Below are 20,627 nucleotides of genomic sequence, written 5' to 3'. Positions count from 1 at the left end.
GAAAGAACACTATTATATTCCATGGCCTGAAATATTAATGTATTTAACACAAGGGATAGTAAAGTTTAGATGTACTGTTTTTCCTTTTTAAAATCAGAAATACTCTAAATTCAAAACATACCTTTCTGCAAAGCTTTCTGCTAAGAAAATGCAGATTTGTGTTTATTTAAACTCAACCAAATATTGTTAAAATTCTATTCCACATATTGGCCAATTTATTAGGCACTTTAACATGCAATCATAGATATAGGCCATGTGTGTCAGATAGAGAGTAATACTGGAGGAGAGAAACACATAAGCTTTCATCTGTGATATGATGCACATTGCCTAGTCGTTCAGTGGAAACACAAACTCTAAAGTTTGGACATGAGAACTTATCAGGGAGGGCTACTGGAAAGAGAAGACATTTGACCCAAGGTTTGAAAGGTGACTCGGATTTTATTAAACAAAAAAGTAGAAGAGGGTACTTTTGATCTCAAGGATTGTAACATATTTGACATGTTCAAGGCATGCCAAGTGGAGGGACCAAAGCAAAGAATGATGACAGGAGGCAGTAAAATCTACTGAAAAGTTAAATTTCTGATGCTCGAGGAGAGAAATATTATTTTAACTCTTTAAAAAGATAATTATTTCCCCTGTTATTGAGGAATGAAAAAGACAGTTTTAGGTAGACATCCTGTGTGAAATATTTCTTTTCCAATAAAAATGTGTTTTCGGAAAGACAGAATATAGCATTTTTGATTTGATATTTTGACATCAAAGAGAGAGTTAACAAATAGAACTTTAAAGCCTGTGGGCAATGTCACTTCATGGAAGATATGGGATACTGAATATAGAGCTTTGTCTCTCAGGATGGCGAGATGGTAATGAACTCATCTGCTGCTGTGATCAGTGTAAGTCAGTCTTTGAAGACCAGGAGGTAGCTTTCTGTTTCTCTAAAAATTAGAGTATCCCTCTCCTAGCTGTGAGCATGGTATGTAGAATAGGAGGCAATTTTTCTATTCTACCAGGGAAATCTGGACACGGGCAGCCCAGGAAGCCTTGCCATCACAGGCGCCAGTGTCTCATAGAGTGCAAGCTGAGTGGATGAGGGAAAGTAAGACACTTGATGTATTAGTTGAACTTCCTTGGGTTTTAAAAATTGGGAAACAAACCAGCATTAATAAAAGTAATAGTTGTGGGTATGACCTTTGAATATTGAGCGTAGAAATCAAGCATCTCAAAGAATCCCAAAGCTGTGTGCTATACGATCTCAGAAGGGATTGCCATGGGGAAACAGCAAACCCAGCAACATTTTCTTCCTATTTTTGTCTCTTAGTTGTCTGCATCAACTTTTTTGTTTTTTCAAGGCAAACTGAATGTCTCTGCTTCTCACTTCTCAGCCTTCATGGTAGCAGATGACTGTCCAAATGGCAAGTTTCTCACCACAAGACACACAAAGGACTAACTCATTTTCTCTGCATTCTATTCCCCAAATTCAGAGAGTTTAATTGATTAGTCCCGCCAAGTTGGCCCTGGTGGAAACCCCTGGGCTGGTCAGTGCTGGCCTGGTGGCTGTAGAGCAAGGTGGAATCACATAAATACAAGCTGTGAGTTCACACGCATGTCAGTCAGAGGGAGCAGAGCGTTTGCAGTGGTCAGAGGTCTAGAAAGACATCTTGAAAAATATCTACTCAAATCACTTTATTAAGTTCTTTGGTTCTTTGGATGGTATGGGCGAAGTAATATTAAAAATACAGTTTATCTTTTGCCAGATTCTCACTCTGTGTGTAAGTAACCTGTTGGGCAAAGTTGGTGTCGGCACCCGTTTTGGTGGCAGACAGACCTGGGCCACTCTGGCTCTATAATTGTGAGATGTGTCTTTCTGACCAAGTTCCTTAGTCCCTTCTGGTCTCTCAGTCTTCTCAACTGTAAAATGAAAAGGATCACACCAACCATACATGTTTGCAACATGTATAAAACAGAGAAGTACAAATAAAACAAGCAAAATAGTAAGCCCAGGACCTGACAAAAAGGAGGTGCTCGATAGTATTGTTTATTTAGCATATCCACCATTATTAAAGTAAGTTATTGCACCCAACCCATTATTAACATCGGTGTCACACTGATTAGTATCCCCATGGTCAACCTGTCAGATCCACATATTCTAATGAGACGTTGTGTTTGGATCAACCTAACTCTACTGCTCATCTATCCTGCCACGACATTTTCCCACATACAAAGGAAAAACTGCAATGAAATGGAAAATTCACCTTGGCAGGTAAACAGAGGACATCATTCATATTATCTGATTAAATGTTATTTAAAAAGTCAAAAGCATGTTGTCAAAATTCATCTAGAAACAAGAATTCCCAATTCATATTGACTCATTGACATTATCATCAAGGGATCAAGTGATGACCCTTTGCCAGATGAGCTCAATCCAGAGCAAGAAGGAGGTAACTTGGAGTAAAAACTTTTTAAATTTTTTAAAATTCATTTTGTATTGAGGTATAACCCTTAAAATACAATAAAACTGTGAGACTGAAAAGAGGAAATATTTGAAAAGTTGGGCAAGGCTGTGTTGTGGTCGTTTCAGGTAAACAGCAAAGGGACTCAGCCATACACATACATGTATCCATTTTCTCCCAAACTCCCCTTCCACCCAGGCTGCCACATAACATTGAGCAGAGTTCCATGCGCTAGACAGCAAGTCCTTGTTGGTTATCCATTTTAAATATAGCAGTGCGTATATTTCTATCCCAAACTCCCTAACTTTCTTCACCCCATCCTTCTTTAAAGCGAAAATGTCTTTTACACTCAATAAGCTTTGAGCTGTCACTCCCTGCCCCCCAAGAAAATGAAAGAAGAAGAAGAGGAAAAGATAACATAAGGCATAACTAGTGGCTTCTGTTTGCTTTGTGCTCCGGGACGCAGTCAGGACAAGTCATCAGGTCTTAGAGTGAATTTTCTAGTTACCGTGGATGATGCATTGGGTCGACTGTGGTGACGGATTGTTGGTATTAGTGGACCTGAGTGTGATTAATAAGGCTGCTCTGTATCTGACAGAGTGGGAATGGTACCACTAAAATTGAACGGAGGCAATCCTACTAAAATCTGTTAGGGATGCTCCTTGGGGGAAAAAAAAGTACAGAGGAAGTACCAGGAGTAGAATCATCAGTTCACCAGCTGTAGCCACATAGATCAAAGCAAGATGGCAAGGTCCCACTAAACAGAAGAACCTTCTGCTTCTCACTTGGTCTTCTTAACAATGAACAAGCTAGATTCCTTCCCTCCTTCCACAAAGGCATACATTTATTTATCACAGGACTGAGTAAGTACCAGTGTATTTATTTGTGTGAACTGTTACCTGTGTGGATGGGAGAAGAAAATCAAGCCAATAATAAATTTGAGCACATTTTTGTTTTTAAAAGGTATCAAGTGACAGATTTAAAGTAGAGAGAGAGGGCAAGAGAGGGAGAGAAGGAGTCAATCTTTAGTCTATTAACAGATGTGTTTAACATTTAGATACTAGAGCCAGGGTTTCATATGACACAAAATGAAAATATATTCTCTTATGACAATATATCTTTCATCACCATTAAAATACAATAAAACTGTATGGCGGAAAAGAGGAAATATTTGAAAAGTTGAGTGAAGCTGTGTCGTATATTTAGAGTTAGTATCTGAGAGTTATGTTTCTGATTAAGGCTGTATCAGGAGACTTAAAAGGAGTAAAATATACCTTTGGACATCTCTCTGAGCTTCAGAAAATGGAATGTGTGCTTCTAAAATCAAAGGCAACTGTTTTTATTGATAGTCTATCTGGAAGGATTATCAGCACAGAGCCTGCTACTTTGCTGGAGGGCAGAGTAGTGGGGCCTTAAAAGGTGCTATTGCTGATCAATTGCCTTGTATAATCAATGTGGACTTTTGAGAAATGTCAATACTATCTCTACGCAATTGCCCCTCAGGGGTGGTGGAGTCTTGTAGAACAAAACCTTTAGTGACAATATTATCATTCACAATGAGGATCTACAAGATGCTAGATGAGTTTCTATTTGTTCTAGATAAAGTAAACACAACTTTATTTGTCCAGACCTATAATCCTAAGCAGACTTTCTGGAATATTTCCCTTTCATAGATAATTATTATTTTATTATGTCTACTGAATCTGTTTTTTAACTTTTAATCTGTTTTTTAAATTGCAGTTCGGATAATTTAGCAATGGAATTAATCTATACCTATATGACACTTTACAACTTACTACTTTGTATATGTGACTTCATTTGAGCATCACAACTTTTTGAAATATGTTGGGCTCTTCTAATATTCACATGCACTCCCTCCCAAGTTATTGAAGTCTTAGAGAAGGAATGGAGAAAAGTTGAAGATTTGTATGCTCAGAGATGGGAATAATCTAAGATTTGGAAGTTGTTTCAAGGGTAAATTAAATAATGGGAGAAGTAAGATTTTAATTCCATGTTTTCATCTTTCAACTGGTTATTTCACCGTTTTATAGATTGAATTCATATTTTGCTTAATGATGGAGCTTTGATGCTAACTCATTGGGTATAATGAGGGTATAATATTTTCTTATAGATCTGGCATGTTTAATAAAAACTTTATGCTTATTATGCAATCATAAGGGAAATTAACCCTGAATATTCATTGGAAGGACTGATGCTGAAGCTGAAGCTCCAGTACTTTGGCCACTTAATGCAAAGAACCAACTCATTGGAAAAGACCCTGTTGCTGGGAAAGACTGAAGGCAGGAGGAGAAGGGCTGGCAGAGGATGAGATGGTTAGATAGCATCACTGACCCAATGGACATGAATTTGAGCACACTTTGGGAGAATCCCATGGACGGAGGAGCCTGGTAGGATACAGTCCATGGGGTTGCAAAGATTCAGACACGACTGAGCGACTTAACTTAACTAACTTAACTTTGGGAGATACTGGAGGACAGAGGAGCCTGGTGTGCAGCAGTCCATGGGATCACAAAGAGTCAAACACAACTTAGCAACTGAACAGCAACTTATTATTCACTTATTTGTTCATCTATTTGTGAACACAATTATAAAACTCATTCTTGTCAAATACAACCCTTCCAAACAGTAAGAACAGACCAAATCCACAAGAGAGCAACATGCAGCAGATGGTTTTTATTAAACACCAGTTTTAAAGATACAAGCAGACTCTGCCACAAAGTTGTCCGTCTATCAAACTGAGGTATGCACTCATTTTTTTAAAACACATTTATGTGCTTTATTAAGTCTACAATAGTTGATATGTATTTAATGCTCCAAGTTATATACAAAGATTTACTTTAAAGTTTTTAAATCAATGTATTAAAAGCATGATTCTAAAAAAAGTGAAAAAAATACCTACCTACCATACACCAATTATCAATCAGTGTCTATATTTATAAATTAAATTCTTGATTTCCATGTCAGCACTAAATGCTGATGCACCCTCATGCTACAGTTACTATGAAAGCAACTCAACTCTGCTAATGTTCAGGGATTTACTATATACACAGAAGAAGAAGCTGGAAGGTAGAGCACAGGAGGTGCCCACCAGTCTCACTCTGGTCCCCCTTCTGTGCACCCACCATGGTGACCCACGCATGCTGAGGCTGAGGTACTATGTGTAAGTCTGGGAAAGACTTGGTCTGAGTGTCCAAGGTGGTCAGCATGTTTATTCCAATCTAGGTGAGTGTGTAAGCTGGTCTTAGTGTCACCGGGAACAGACCCACACCTGCACAAAGACTAACCTGTTTTCTCTTTTTTTCCCTACATCACAATCCCTTAAATATGCCCACAGCTGTGCTGGCTTAACAGAAATCAAGACAAAAGCCACAGATGCAAAATCAGAGAACCAACATGAGTTAGGAAAGCCCAACATGGCAACAGTTAACTGCTCTGAACCAGTTCCAGTCTGACCAGGAGGCCAGCGCCTGTGCAGATGAGACTCAATGTTCAGAAGCTGCATTTTTGCCTCATTATCGTGCTAGGATCGCTGCCCAAATGGAGGACTTGCACTTTCCTAGACACGATTAGTGCTGTGTGCAAAGGAGTACAAAGAGCTGTGCGTGTTCTGGTTGTTTCTGGAAATTTCCACCCCCTTGCCAGAATGCTGGTGGCATACCCACCTCTTACCCCTTACAAGTTTCCCACTTCCTTCTTTCAGGGGGAAGGGGTCTTTAAAGGACTAGCTCTCCTTTCCCCATCCTTGAGCTACAGATAGTGTCAAGGGTGACACTTCTCCCCACTTTGGGAGAGGGGGTCTGTACAGGACTAGCCTTCCCTTCCGCATCAGCCAGCTACAAGTAAAGTTTCTGCTCCACTTTGCTGAACCTGGTTTCATTCAACTGGCCCACGTGGCACCAGGCAAGAAAAGGTTCAGTTGTGGTCCCACTCGATCTGAGAAGGTCGGTAATGATACTATTGGTCACCTATTTCTCTAAGGAAAAGTTTTCTTGGACAAAGTACTAATTCTCAAACAAACAGTAGGATTCCAGGTTGATTTGTTTCATGTGGAGGTGAGGCAAGTAGTGGAAGAGAGGCTGGTACAGAAACTCAAGCTCCCATTGTCCTTGCCATATCCAAGTAACCTGCAACTTAGAATGTCACTGCCAAGGGCCTGCCCAGTGTTCATGCCACCACCTCTGACACAGTATGTAAATGCAGGAAATGGGAGAAGAGCCTAGTCTTGAAGGGCGCCTCCTCACTCCACAGGCAGCCCTCTCTGCCCCTGGACGTTTGGGCAGCAAGAGTCCCTGTGACATAGCTTAGGGACTGGTTGCCCATCAGCTTTAGAAAACTTGTTTTCTTTGGAGTTCTATCACTCATTGACTGAAACCTCTTGGACAAGTCACCTAAAGCTTTGAAATTTAATTTCTTCATCTAAAAAAAATAAAAGGTAATAATAAAGCACATTATTTTGTTGGAGGAAATAAGCATCATATTTTAAAATGAGTAAAGTCCATAAGTGGAATCTATTAATTTATCATTAGCATGAATGTATAAAATGTTTACATTCATTTCTCCAAAGGTTAGTCTAGTATTTTCCCTCATGGATGTTTGTTTATTGCATAAACCTACACGATGGTGACTGCAGCCATGAAATTAAAAGACACTTACTCCTTGGAAGAAAAGTTATGACCAACCTAGACAGCATATTGAAAAGTAGAGACATTACTTTACCAAAAAATGTCCATCTATTCAAGGCTATGGTTTTTCCAGTAGTCATGTATGGATGTGAGAGTTGGACTATAAAGAAAGCTGAGCACCGAAGAATTGATGCTTTTGAACTGTGGTGTTGGAGAAGACTCTTGAGAGTCCCTTGGACTGCAAGGAGATCCAAACAGTCCATTCTAAAAGAGATCAGCCCTGGATGTTCTTTGGAAGAAATGATGCTAAAGCTGAAACTCCAGTACTTTGGCCACCTCATGTGAAGAGTTGACTCACTGGAAAAGACCCTGATGCTGGGAGGGATTGGGGGCAGGAGGAGAAGGGGAAGACAGAGGATGAGATGGCTGGATGGCATCACTGACTGGATGGATGTGAGTTTGAGTGAACTCCAGGATATGGTGACGGACAGGGAGGCCTGGCATGCTGCAATTCTTGGGGCTGCAAAGAGTTGGACACGACTGAGTGACTGAACTGAGCTGAACTGAACACCTAATAAACATGCATAAATAAATGTTGGGAAAATAAAGACAACCATCCTTGTGGGACCAAAGGAACTCCTAACAAAATATGACATAAAATGTATTCTTATTAGATTTAATTCAGTCCTCCACATTCAGAGTTTTATACTGTGTAACAAGTGGTTGAATTGATCATTAGTTTCCTTGATTCTCACTTTGACCAAGTTTATTATTATTATTATTATTATTATTGATTTTTTCCTATTAATTGTATAATTGTGCTTGGTTTTATTTGGCATATAGCTGACAGTTTTTGGATTTTTTAGGTCATTATTTTGGCTTTGAGATCATGAGAAGCACTCTGTGTAATATGAAAGCATCTCTTTGTAGGCTGTATTTTCATAATATCTAAACAGAAATAACTTCTTAACTGGCTTGAAAGGGCTAAAGCAGTCCTGTTGAAATTGGGTCTGGAGTCCTGAAGAGCATGGCTCTCTTCCATAAGTGTTGGCACTAGAATGGCCAGTTCAGTTCAGTTCAGTCACTCAGTCCTGTCCAACTCTTTGCAACCCCATGGACCTCAGCATGCCAGGCATCCCTGACCATCACCAACTCCTGGAGTCTACCCAAACCCATGTCTGTTGAGTTGGTGATGCCATTTAAGTATCGCATCCTCTGTTCTCCCCTTCTCCTCCTGCCCTCAATCTTTCCCAGCATCAGGGTCTTTTCAAATAAGTCAGCTCTTCACATCAGGTGGCCAAAATATTGGAGTTTCAGCTTCAACATCAGTCCTTCCAATGAACACCCAGGACTGATCTCCTTTAGGATGGACTGGTTGGATCTCCTTGCACTCCAAGGGACTCTCAAGAGTCTTCTCCAACACCACAGTTCAAAAGCATCAATTCTTTGGCGCTCAGCTTTCTTTATAGCCCAACTCTCACATCCATACATGACTACTGGAAAAACCATAGCCTTGAATAGATGGACATTTGTTGGTAAAGTAATCCCTCTGCTTTTCAATATGCTGTCTAGGTTGGTCGTAACTTTCCTTCAAGGAGTAAGCGTCTTTCAATTTCATGGCTGCAGTCAACATCTGCAGTGATTCTCCATCTATTTGCCATGAAGGGTTAGGGCTGGATGCCATGATCTTAGTTTTCTGAATGTTGAGCTTTAAGCCAACTTTCTCACTCTCCTCTTTCACTTTCATCAAGAGGCTCTTTAGTTCTTCACTTTCTGCCATAAGGGTGATGTCATCTGCATATCTGAGGTTATAGATATTTCTCCCAGCAATCTTGATTCCAGCTCGTGCTTCTTCCAGTCCAGCGTTTCTCATGATGTACTCTGCATAGAAGTTAAATAAGCAGGGTGACAATATACAGCCTTGACGTACTCCTTTCCTATTTGGAACCAGTCTGTTGTTCCATGTCCAGTTTTAACTGTTGCTTCCTGACCTCCATACAGTTTTCTCAAGAAGCAAGTCAGGTGGTCTGGTATTTCCATCTCTTTCAGAATTTTCCACAGTTTATTGTGATCCACACAGTCAAAGGCTTTGCCATAGTCAATAAAGCAGAAATAGATGTTATTCTGGAACTCTTTTGTTTTTTTGATGATCCAGCGGATGTTGGCAATTTGATCTCTGGTTCCTCTGCCTTTTCTAAAACTAGCTTGAACAATTGGAATTTCACGGTTCACATATTGCTGAAGCCTGGCTTGGAGAATTTTGAGCATTACCTTACTAATGTGTGAGATGAGTGCAACTGTGCAGTAGTTTGAGCATTCTTTGACATTGCCTTTCTTAGGGACTGGAATGAAAACTGACCTTTTCCAGTCCTGTGGTCATTGCTGAGTTTTCCAAATTTGCTGACATATTGAGTGCAACACTTTCACAGCATCATCTTTTAGGATTTGAAATAGCTCAACTGGAATTCCATCACCTCCACTAGCTTTGTTCATAGTGATGCTTCCTAAGGCCCATTTGACTTGCAGTACTTGGATGCAATCTCAAAACCACAGAATAATCTCTGTTTGTTTCCAAGGCAAGCCATTCAATATCACGATAATCCAAGTCTATGCCCCGACCAGTAACACTGAAGAAGCTGATGTTGAATGGTTCTATGAAGACTTATAAGACTTTCCAAAACTAATACCACCAAAAGATGTCCTTTTCATTTTAGTGACTGGAATGCAAAAGTAGGAAATCAAGAAACACCTGGAGTAACAGGCAAATTTGGCCTTGGTGTACAGAATGAAGCAGGGCAAAGACTAATAGAGTTCTGCCGAGAGAACACACTGGTCATAGAAAACACCCTCTTCCAACAACACAAGAGAAGACTCTACACATGGACATCACCAGATGGTCAACACCGAAATCAGACTGATTATATTCTTTGCAGCCAAAGATGGAGAAACTCTATACAGTCAGCAAACATGAGACAGGGAGCTAACTGTGACTTAGACCATGAACTCCTTATTGTCAAATTCAGACTCAAATTGAAGACAGTAGGGAAAACCACTAGACCATTCAGGTATGGCCTAAATCAAATCCCTTATGATTATACAGTGGAAGTAAGAAATAGATTTAAGGGACTAGATCTGATGGACAGAGTGCCTGATGAACTATGGATGGAAGTTCGTGACATTGTACAGGAGACAGGGATCAAGACCATCCCTAAGAAAACAAAATGCAAAAAAGCAAAATGGTTGTCTGAGGAGGCCTTACAAATAGCTGTGAAAAGAAGAGAAGTGAAAAGCAAAGGAGAAAAGGAAAAACATACCCATTTGAATGCAGCATTCCAAAGAATAGCAAGGAGAGATAAGAAAGCCTTCCTCAACAATCAATGCAAAGAAATAGAGGAAAACAATAGAATGGGAAAGACTAGAGATCTTTTCAAGAAAATTAGAGATACCAAGGGAATATTTCGTGCAAAGATGGGCTCAATAAAGGACAGAAATGGTATGGACATAACAGAAGCAGGAGATATTAAGAAGAGGTGGCCAGAATACACAAAAGAACTGTACAAAAAGATCTTCACAACCCAGAATGGCCAAAGTGTAACTTTTTCATCTGGTCAGCTGGGGACAGAGTTAGGATGAGGATACAAAAGTCTTGGTTTTTCAGTCCTTTAAACCTAACTGTCTTAACCAGAACCGTTAGAGGGTTTTCAGGAAGAGACATAATGAGATCACAGTAACTCATTTCAAGTGTGGTATGTGGCAATATGTGGGACACCATGGAATTGATTCTCTTGAAATTTCCTCCTTGCAAATTCAATCCTGGTGAAATTTTTGAAATGGTAATAGTACTGGTCTCAAAGTCTCAGTGGAAAGAAATGCTTATAATCAAGGATACGTTGCCTTTTTTCTAGGTCTGTGGACTATATTTGTGAAGTTCTCCCCCAAAAGCGCTCATTTTGTTCAAAGCAAGAGATCATTTTTAACATTCTCTGATATCAGTTCTCTCATTTTCAACCAGTTCTGTTTATTGTTCATACTTGATGTTACCTAGTATCAGAAATTTTCAGTAGACAGCAAAAAAAAAAAAAAAAAAAAAAAATTAACACACACTAAAAAAAATAATCTGTCAAACTGTCAAAACGGGCATGAATCATTCCTAAAGCATTAGCTAGGGTGAGACAAGGGCCAAAAGAAATTGAATTAAAAAGGGAAGGAGGGGTCCTTAAATATCCACACTTAGGTTAAGAAAAAGACATATAGGAAAGGGAGGGGAAGTCTGTTGTATTCATGATCTACAGATGGTCCAGCTAGGCAAGAAGAGAGTTTTACTACTAAGCTTTCTTAGATACAGTCACAGATTGTTAAGTGGAATAGTAGAATAATCCACTGGACAGATAAACAATAAAATACATTCTGGAAACCCTGTTATTGTGCAAGATTCCCTTAAGAACCCTGGTGATAATTTGTCAAAATTGCTTTTAAAACAGTTATATAACTGGCTGGCCATAACTGGACATACTGGGCTTCCCTGTTTCAGCAGTTAAGAATCCACCTGCCCATGCAAGAGACGTGGGTTTGATCCCTGGGTCAGGAAGATCCCCTGGAGAAGGAAATGGCAACCCACGCCAGTGTTCTTACCCGGGAAATCCCATAGACAGAGGAGCCCAGCAGGCTACAGTCCATGGGGCTACGAAAGAGTCAGACATGACTTAATAGCTAAACAACAGCAACGACAACAAGTGGACGTACAAGGAGCTAAAAGCTTGCATCTCTGTCCAGAGCATAAGCACCGGAAGTTGGGAGACCTGAGAATTTTTATCATCATGTGTCTTAGACCACTGGGTTTATATCTAAGCATGTGAAAAATAAATAAATATAAAGTAAAACTTATTTAAAAAGGGAAGGAAAAAAATCTCTCTCTTAGGCAAGGGATCTGGTGGTGACATCTCTCAGGACCATTTTTAATAGGAAGTGAGAAAGCAAAATTCTTTTCGTGAACTAGACACAGAGACAGTGGAGTGTGCTGAAATAAGCTGAATATGCCTGACCTTTGAGTCGGACACCAAGTTTTATACCCCAGCAGATGTCAAAAAGATCATTGAAATAAAGAGCTGACTGGGAAATATCAGCAAGAAAGAGTTGATGTTGGAGATAGAGAAGAAGGAAACAGGTAAGCCAAGGTGGGTCAAGAGTGGACGGGGAAGACGTGGTCTTCAGCACCTGCCTGGACAGCCTCTGTTGTTTCTGGAGCAGTTTGAAAAGAAACAAAAGCAAAAATTTGATCCAAATGAAGTGGGGCATTCTTTTTGTGTAACAGAATCATTTAACTCAACACTGCCCTTCAAACTTACATTCAGCGAAAAGATTCCGTACAGCCCTTGAATAGCTCAGTTTTACCTGTGTTAAGCAGTAGATTCTAATGGGTTATGTCTTGCTTCTTACTGCTTCTGAACGTCTCAACAGAGAATGACATTAGCTGAGATGCTGGGACTGGAATTAACATCTTATTAAGGTATCTATAGAGTCTGTGACATAAAAAAGAACATCAGACTTTCTTTTTTTTTTTTTTTCCCCAAGCAGTGCTGTTGACAGATAGCAGGACTTTGTCCAGTCAGTTTGTGACAAGGATGTATTTTCTGAAATGAAGTCAAAGAAAAAAATTTGGTCTTCTATTTCCTTTTTTTTGAGGAGGGTACATGTACTGTGGTTATTTGACAGATCAGTAGAATGCCAAATGCTGGACAGTTCAAAAGGTATTGTGAACCTACTAGGAATACCTGTTTTTGGTGGAATCTGTTTTTGATGCTATTTGAATAGTTATGAATTTCAAGGATAAAAATAATTAGTATTTACTGAGATTGTACTGTGGCTCATGACCTATCTCATTAAGGATTTGACATTGATAAAGTCATTCTATCATCATAGGAACTCTATCAGTTGATTCTTATCCTCAATTTATAAATTTTCTAAATTTATATAAGCAGTAAGTACAATACTGTGATGCTTTTTTCTACCGGATGTCATCAATTGCTTTTCATTTTATCTATAGACTTCATGTTTAAAAGCTACATGTTTATAGAAAGACTGAGCAGAAAGTACAGAGACTTCTTATACACTCCCTCCCCATCAACACATAGTTTCGCCTGTTACTGTTTCATGCCTTGCGAGTGAGTGAAAGTCACTCAGGCATGTCTGACTCTTTGTGACCCCATGGACAATACAGTCTATGGAATTCTCCAGGCTAGAATACTGGAGTGGGTAGCCTTTCCCTTCTCCAGGAGATCTTCCCAACCCAGAGATCGAACCTAGGTCTCCTGCACTGCAGGCAGATTCTTGACCAGCTGAGCACCAGGGAAGCCCTTGCTGCTGCTGCTCCTAAGTCGCTTCAGTCATGTCTGACTCTGTGTGACCCCATAGACAGCAGCCCACCAGGCTCCCCTGTCCCTGGGATTCTCCAGGCAAGAACACTGGAGTGGGTTGCCATTTTCTTCTCCAATGCATGAAAGTGAAAAGTGAAAGTGAAGTCGCTCAGTTGTGTCCGACTCTTAGCGACCTCATGGACTGCAGCCCACCAGGCTCCTCCATCCATGGGATTTTCCAGGCAATAGTCTTCTCCGAAGGAAGCCCCTAGAGTGGTACATTTGTTGCAACTGATGCAGGGATGCTTAAACGTTATTGTGTTTATCAAAGTTTGTATTAGGGTTCACTCTGTCTTGTACATAGTTCTTTGGGTTTTCACAAATGCATAGTGACATGTAGTCACTATTACAGTTTCACGTAGAATATTTTCTCTGCCCTAAATACACCCTGTACTAAACGTGTTCATTCCTCCTTACCTCCCCTATAGCCGCCAGCAACCACTAATCTCTACCATCTCCATAGTTTTGCCTTTTCCAGAATTTCATATAGTTGGAATCATTCAGTGTGTAGTCTTTTTCAGTCTGTTATCTTGCACTTAGTAAAATACATTTAGCATTCTCCATGTCTTCTCATGGCTGGATAACTCATTTCTCCTCAGTGCTACATAATATCCCATCGAATGGATGTAACGTAGATTATTTAGGCATCACCAATTGAAAGATATCTTTGTTGCTTCCAAGTTTTGGTAATTTATGAATTATAATGGTACAGTTTTTCATCTATTTAATTCTGACTCGCATTATCACATTTTTAGCATATCATCTTGAATCATGTGTACCTATGAATACACACATACACGTGACCTTCCCTGGTGCCTCAGTGGTAAAGAATCTGCTTGCAATGCAGGAGACCTCCTATAATACAGCAGACCCAGTTTCAACCCCTGGGTTGGGAACATACCCTGGAGAAGGAAATGGCAACCCACTCTAGTATTCTCACCTGGGAAATCCCATGGAGCCTGGCATGGCTACAGTCCATGGGGCCACAAGAATTGGACATGGCTTAGCAAGTAAGCCACCACCACCATATATAACCATTGTAATAGTCTATTAAGTAACCTATTAAGAAAGCAATTTCCAAATCCATAGTTTGATTTTCAGCACTTAAGATTTTCAGCTTAAGATATAAGGAATTGAATTGACATGTGCAAACAAATTGACAGCCAAATAAATGTATGCAATTAATTCTTCCATTTGAAAACTTATATTAAAAAATGTTTAGTAGTAAAAATACTATAAATGAAGTTTTTTTGTCATAAAAATGATATAGAAGAAAAAGTCATCTATTTTTCAAGGTAAACTGGAAAATAATGTAAATTTAGTTTGACAAATTTGAGAAAATATGAGGAAATTTGAAGAGGACGGAAAGGATGTTATATAAACACGAAATAATTTGTGTTTATAATGTCAGAGTAATTATGACAGTCATACTTCTTTGTGCAGAACATCTTTGATGTATTGAAGACTTAGACAACTCACAAACAATACCTTTCTAGACAGAGGAATGGATGTCATTTTTCTAATTAAAAATAAACCTATGCATGGGGGAATATGTAGTTTATTCTTAAGAAAAAATATCTTGAAGATTGATGCTGATTTTTATGGGGATAAAAAGTGAAACCAAATATACAAATCAAAGGAAAGACACATAGAGACAAAACAAGGGAGGGCACAAATCTAATGTTTTCTACACAAAACGTCTGACGATGTTCCCCTTTGCATTCACCACTTTCTATCATAGAAATAACTAGTTTCCAATGTTTCTGCAAATAAGAAAAGAGTATATAGATGCATATGCCCAAAATATAGTCAGAGAGATAGATATAGTAAACCAAATCCAAAGTATACTCAGAGTATGTTCTCCACATTCAAATCAAACCACAGTGATTATTTGAAGATATCGACCAAACCAAGCTCACATACAATTAGATTAAAATTGTGACGTGAAGTCATCTTTTTGCATCCCCTCTTCCTTTACTGGAAACACAGTGCTCTCTGCTTTCCTTATCACTATATTCCTTGTGCCTAGATGAGAGTTTGACATGGAATAGGAGCTCACTCAATAATTAATTAACTGATTGTTTCTAAGCTTGTACAGTTCTAAGAATCATGGGGACAGAGCAGAGAGGCAGTGAGTACTATGCCTACCAGACACTCAGCAGCCTGTTCTAATTGTTATCTTCAGATTAGGAATGCCATATAGCTTCACATAGTATTGGTTTGCAAAGTTATTGGTAAATATTCAATCTGTCCACGCTATCTCCAATGTGAATAAAAGATGCACAGTCTGTCTAAGCTGGTGAAAAAAATAATCCAAAATTATAGACTAATGGATATTGTCCTTGTTGCTTACTGCTTTCCAAATGCAGATCTTGGCTAAAGCTCATGTGTACATATGATAATCATATGCCCACACATAAATGACATCCAATTTCTAGCATAAGCACTCACACAGCAGCATCTGTCATTAGAGGAGATGGCTTCAGGGGAGGGAGGAAAAATGTGGCTCTGTTGGAAAGGATGGGGACCTTTGACCCAGGGTCCTATGGCTGTGTTATCATGCTCTCCCCATTTCTCTCTCTTACACTCACTGTCTCTGGGGATCAAGACCAATTCACAGAGTGGTACTGGCTTTAGGAAAAAAAAAAATCAATGACCTATTCTCTTGGTCAGAGCAGGAAGTGTTGTGATGGCAGTCACCGCAGCAGGAGATGGAGAGGAAAATGAAATAAAAGGATGCCATATCAAGGGATGGGATATAATTATGCTTGCGGAAAAGTATGCTCAATAAGCAGATTGCTGGGGAGTGACAGAGGCTAGCTTTTCATAAACATGAAATTGGAATTGGGTTAAAAAATTAGGACACTGAAGCTCTTTCTCTGCGCAAGGAAAGTATGATAATAGAGATGATTTCCATCTCCGCTGCTACCTGCCATTTGTCAGGCACCTAATTACACTTGGTTACGGGGGGCTGCAACCAAAGCTCTTCACTGTGCAAAACCTGGAGGAGGCTTCGGGGTGACTCATTTGCTTTGTTTTCATTTCGTTTTTTGAAGTCAAACTGTTTCCAGGGAACTAAGGAAGGAAATGAGGGAGCAAGGAAGGAAGGAAGACAGGCAGGCAAGCAGGAAGAATGGAGGCAGGGAGGACGGGAAGAAGGCAAGACTCGTGCCTTTAGGTGTCTGTGTGTCTGTGTGCTGTTGTGTCCGACTCTTTGAGACACCCCTGGACTTCACCCCTTGACTCCCGTGTCCACGGCCAGAGTGTCCGACTCTTTGAGACACCCCTAGACTTCACGCCTTGACTCCCCAGTCCATGGGATTCTCCAGGCAAGAATACTGGAGGGGCTTGCCATGCCCTCCTCCAGGGGACCTTCCCGACCCAGGGATCACATCTGCATCTTTTCTGCATTGGCAAGCGGGTTCTTTACCACTGAGTCAGGTCCCTTTCAATTTTTCTTACCAACAGCTTCAGGAAATTACTTATGGACCAACTGATAGGTAGGAAGGAAGGAAGGACAAGAAGGAGAAAGAAGAAAGCCAGGCTGTTCACGTCTGGAAGGAAGCATGCATCTGGCTCAGTGCAAGCTTTGGGAACTCGGCCACTCCCCTTTAGTCATTACAGAAAGAGACCTGCCAAGATGAGAAATTACCACAGGAGGGCTGGATATTAGGATTAATTGTCTTGAACCAGAGCAGTGGAGCAGGGATACAAGGCATATCCAGGTGGAGATAATGACACCAATGAGCAGTCCTTACTTTTTTTTTCCCCCCTAAAGAAAAAAAGAAATCTAAGCAATGATACCATCTTCACCAGGTTTCCCTGTGTGGCTTAGATGATAAAGGATCAACCTACAGTGCTGGAGACCTGGGTTTGATCCCTGGGTTGGTAAGATCCAGGGTTGGAGAAGGGAATGGCAACCCACTCCAGTATTCTGGCCTGGAGAATTCCATGGACAGAGGAGCCTGGTGGGCTACATATAGACCATGGGGTTGCAGAGTTGAACACGACTGAATGACAACTTCTTTCACTAAGGGTATATTAACGCTTAAGTAAATACAAGGGGAAACACAGCTTTATCTTATTCTAGGGGCACTCTATAGAGCTGAGTGTCTCACTATCTTCTCGGTGCTTAGTATAGTATCTGTTATATCGTAGACTCACAGCCAGTATTTTCATTAATATGCTATTGATTAAATCATCAGTGCCTTCATTCAACTCCCTTACGATTGCCCAAAATTACATTACAATGATTGGGTGAAGAGAAAGATGGCACGACCTTAGAACCATCGGTGTACTTTGGTGAAGTGGAGCCCTGGCAAAAAGGAACCCATGCTTTGTCAAAAGACAACACTGATTAGTATCAACTCCCAAAGGCAGGTGAGCATTTCCAGTAGAGACCGTTCATAAGAGAAATTTGGCTAGCATCTGGGATTGGAACCCGAGAGGAAGGAGTTACCAAAATCGGGGCAGCAACCAAATATGATTGGTTTCAGATGCTGAAAAGAAACGATTCTGGGAGGAGAAAGGAAGATGGCATCTCAGTGAACAGCATGCAGCAGGCAGGATCCTACATCCTCCCTGGAGGAGGTGAAGGTCAGGGCAGGATCAAGCTTTCAGTTTAAATCACCCCATAAAGTTAAGATCAGCTGGTTGATTTGATGGTTTTAGGAAGTATTTGTAAATTGCAGCTATGACTTTCAAGGAAATTTTGCCTTCATTTCATTGAGAAAGGCAATTTAGGAATGGAATAACTTGGAAACAATTGGTATAGCTTGCCAGATATTCATGTCGTTGTCGTCAATGAGTAGACTGTCAGAAAGCAAGGACTACACTGAGCATATTCAACTTTCCCCAAACCTTTGTTTCCTAATGCAGAGATGAAGGGGGAAGGATGTTGGGAAAAGTGATTTGTTCATATCCTCAAAGTCTGTGTCCTGGATCTTAACTAAAATCACTGTCTCTTTAAACAGGCAGGGTGGGCTTTGACTGTGTCCAACAGGGAGCAGAGGCCTTGTCTAATTTGGAAGAGTGCAGGCATCCTTGTCAAAGCCAGGAGGAGCTCCAATCAGATTCTCTGTCAGAGCCTGACCCCATCAATCAGAGTGGCCTGTGGTCACAGTTTTCTGGGAAATGTTGAAAATTATCATCCACAGTAAATCCGCTGCCTGAAATGTCTTTATATTGTCTATAGTTTATTTTTAAAAAAATAGGCATGCATCTTTTATCTCTTTTGTGTCTTTAAACTTTGCTATAACAATATCTAGTTGTATAGTAGCCCAACTGACAATGACTGGAAATCCCTACAAAGAAGAAAGATTTTTTTCAGTTTTTCTTTATTTTGAATAAAAATGCATGGGATAAATCAACATTGTATAATTATCAAAAGACTTCACATACAGTCTTTTGAGATATTGGCAGACATGAGACATGACCCTGGCCTTAAGGGCCTCTTGGTATTTCTAAATAAAGAGTCATGTTCCTAAAATCACTGCCAGGGTATGAGGAGAAGAGAGATTGCAAGGAGGAGAGGAAACTTGGAGACACAGGATGGACAGAGGTATGGAGAATAGAGAGACATGGCCCATTTATTTATGAAGAGGTGGCCTGATGTGGTTACACCCAGGATGAGCAGGAAGCAAAATATGATGCTGAAAAAGCAGATTGGAACCAGATTGTGTGAGTATAAACTGGCTTGGGGATGGAAGAGAGGGTACTAAGTGGCAAAAGGACCTTGGGGAAACTAGAGAATGAGGATATGATAATGGTCTTGTGGTTATTATCTCATTATACTTGGTAGAACTCTATTTCTTGGTGTGAAAACACCGTCATCATTTTAAGTTATGTAATGCTTTATGCATTAAAATAGATTCTTAGGATAAGACAGCTCCTTAGCTATCAAATAATTTAATCCACTTTACTATTATTCCAGCCACATACATGCATGCTCAGTCGCTCAGACACGTGACTCTTTACAACCCTGTGGATTGCAGCCCACTGGCTCCTCTGTCCATGGAATTTTCCAGGGAAGAACACTGGCGTGGGTTGCAATTTTCTCCTCCAGAGAATCTCCCAAACCCAGGGATTGAACCTGCGTCTCCTGCGTTGTCAGGCAGACTCTTTACCACTGCACCACCTCAGAAGTCCATTCGAGTCACACTATAGAGATGATAACGCCCTGACCAGATACTTAGCCAGCTTGTATTAGAACAGATGTATCTCATAGCACACCTCGTTCAGTGGCTGGAATTTCACTTCCCTCTTATGTTGAGCCTAAGTAGTTCTCCTATCCAGTCTTGCTCTCTGGGATCACACAGATAGTTCTAAATTTCTCATACATTATGGATCTGCAACTATTTTACAAAACTACCTATCTCTGTGATGTATTCTCTTCTCCAAGCTGCTGTTCACAATGCATAGATTTAGATTTCCTACTCTCTTCTTGTGCATTTACTCATCCATCAAAGCCCCTTTCCTTAAAGAGTGGGCCCTAAAAACGAAGGAAAAAAAAATCTAGTTGTGACCTAATGGAAGACAGTAGAATGGAACTAACACTCCCCATTTCCTATATTTCTATAAAAATTCAACAGTTATAAGTTATTGAGCAGACACTCCAGGATAGGCATAAATCAGTCATTTCTAAGAATGATCATCTCTGTTTTAACAATGAGGAAACTGAATGTCAGAGAGGCCATATAACTGGCCTAAACTCAACCACATAGCAAGTGATGGAGGAAAGTTTAAATCTAAGTAAATCTCACTACAAAGTCTGCTTCTTTTCATCATGCCATTCTAGCTTTTCTTCACTTACCAAGCTCAATCAGCAGGCCTCTGGACAATGAATACGGATACATCTAACAGTATACATTTCAAAGACCAGTGTAACCAGTTTCTCAGTCTAGTTTATCTAACTTCAGTTTGAATTTGTAAGTAATCCTTGGATGTAAGCAGTCATGGCCAAAAAAAAAAAAAAAAATTACAGTAATGGCTTACAGGACATGGTAATGTCAAGAGATGGAGAAGGAAATAGCAACATACTCCAATATTCTTGCCTTCGAAATCCCATGGACAGAGGAGCTTGGCAGGATGTAGTCCATGGGGTCGCAAAGTGTTGGGCATGA

This window comes from Ovis aries, chromosome 18, assembly GCF_016772045.2.
Source record: "Ovis aries strain OAR_USU_Benz2616 breed Rambouillet chromosome 18, ARS-UI_Ramb_v3.0, whole genome shotgun sequence".
In the NCBI taxonomy this organism is placed as follows: domain Eukaryota; kingdom Metazoa; phylum Chordata; class Mammalia; order Artiodactyla; family Bovidae; genus Ovis; species Ovis aries.
Note: the sequence above shows the minus strand (reverse complement) of the source record.